Genomic DNA, 2,440 nt, shown 5'->3' on the forward strand with positions numbered 1-2,440 from the left:
AGAAAACCCCGTGTGCGCTTACATGTCGATTATCAACACTCACAGTTTTGGCCGATTCTAGCCCGTTTCGTGGACTATTGCTCACTGTTTTGGGGTCCTGGAGTGATTTCCACGATTAACGAACCGTGGGGTGCGTTTACATGTCGGTCATCAACACTAGCAGTTTTGGCCAATTCTGGCCCGTTTCGTGGACTATTACTCACTTTTTTGGGGCCCCGGAGTGATTCCATGATTAACGAACCCCCGGTGCACTTACGTGTCGGTTGTCAACACTCGCGGTTTTTGTCGACTCTGACCCGTTTCGTGGACCATTACTCACCATTTTGGGGCCCCAAAGCGATTTACATGGTTGTTGAACCCAAAGGTGTGCTTAAGTGTAGGTCATGAACAATCGCAGTATCGACCGATTCTGGCCCGTTTGTTGGACTATTACTTATTTTTGGGGGTGCCGGAGTGATTTCCACTATTTACGAACCGCGGGGTGCGTTTACGTGTCGGTCATCAACACTAACAATTTTGGCCAATTCTAACGCGTTACATGGACTATTGCTCACCGTTTTGGGGTCCCAAGTGATATCCATGGTTGTTGAACCCCAAGGCGCGCTTACGTGTCGGTCATCAACACTCATAGTTTTGGCTGATTCAGGCCCGTTTCATGGACTATTACTCACTGTTTTGGGGCCCCGGAGTGATTTCCATAGTTAATGAACCGCGGGGTGCGTTTATGTGTCGGTCATCAACACTCACAGTTTTGGCCGATTCTGGCCCATTTCCTGGACTATTACTCTGTTTTGGCTCCTGATGTGATTTCGATATGATTGACGAACACCGGGGTGCGTTTATGTGTCAATCATCAACACTCGCGGTTTTGGCTGATTCTGGCCCATTTAGTGGACACTCACTATTTTGGGTTCCCGGAGTGATTTCCACGGTTAACAAACCGTGAGGTGCATTTACGTGTCGGTCATGAACACTCACAGTTTTAGCTGATTCTGGCCCGTTTCGTGGACTATTACTCACCATTTTGGGGCCCCAATGTGATTTCCATGCTTGTTGAACCCCATGGTGCGCATTCGTGTCGATCATCAAGAAGCGCATTTTTGGCCGATTTTGGTCCGTTTCTTGCACTATTACTTAGTTTTGGGGGTCCCGGAGTGATCTCCACGATTGACGAACTCCAGGGTGCGTTTACGTGTCGGTCATCAACACTCACAATTTTGGACAATTCTGGTCCGTTTCATGCACTATTACTCACCGTTGTGGCGTCCCAGAGCGATTTCCATGATTGACAATCTGCAGGGTGCGTTTGCGTGTCGGTCATGAACACACATTGTTTTGGCCAATTCTGACGCTATTCGTGGACTATTACTCACCATTTAGGGGTTCCGAAGCGATTTCCATAGTTGTTGAACCCCAAGGTGCTTTTACGTGTCGGTCATCAACACTCACAGTTTTGGCCGATTCTAGCCCATTTCGTGGACTGTTACTCACTGTTTTGGGGCCCCGGAGTGATTTCCATGATTAACGAACCCCCGGGTGCGCTTACGTGTTGGTTATCAACACTCGCGGTTTTTGTCGACTCTGACCCGTTTCGTGGACCATTACTCACCATTTTGGGGCCCCAATGCGATTTACATGGTTGTTGAACCCCTAGGTGTGCTTAAGTGTAGGTCATGAACAATCGCAGTATCGACCGATTCTGGCCCGTTTGTTGGACTATTACTTATTTTTGGGGGTGCCGGAGTGATTTGCACTATTTACGAACCGCGGGGTGCGTTTACGTGTCGGTCATCAACACTAACAATTTTGGCCAATTCTAACGCGTTACATGGACTATTGCTCACCGTTTTGGGGTCCCAAGTGATATCCATGGTTGTTGAACCCCAAGGCGCGCTTACGTGTCGGTCATCAACACTCATAGTTTTGGCTGATTCAGGCCCGTTTCATGGACTATTACTCACTGTTTTGGGGCCCCGGAGTGATTTGCATAGTTAATGAACCGCGGGGTGCGTTTATGTGTCGGTCATCAACACTCACAGTTTTGGCCGATTCTGGCCCATTTCTTGGACTATTACTCTTTTTTGGCTCCCGGTGTGATTTCGATATGATTGACGAACACCGGGGTGCGTTTATGTGTCAATCATCAACACTCGCGGTTTTGGCTGATTCTGGCCCATTTAGTGGACACTCACTATTTTGGGTTCCCGGAGTGATTTCCACGGTTAACAAACCGTGAGGTGCATTTACGTGTCGGTCATGAACACTCATAGTTTTAGCTGATTCTGGCCTGTTTCGTGGACTATTACCCACCATTTTGGGGCCCCAATGTGATTTCCATGCTTGTTGAACCCCATGGTGCGCATTCGTGTCGATCATCAAGAAGCGCATTTTTGGCCGATTTTGGTCCGTTTCATGCACTATTACTTAGTTTTGGGGCTCC

Source organism: Triticum dicoccoides, chromosome 5B (assembly GCF_002162155.2).
Source record: "Triticum dicoccoides isolate Atlit2015 ecotype Zavitan chromosome 5B, WEW_v2.0, whole genome shotgun sequence".
In the NCBI taxonomy this organism is placed as follows: Eukaryota; Viridiplantae; Streptophyta; class Magnoliopsida; order Poales; family Poaceae; genus Triticum; species Triticum dicoccoides.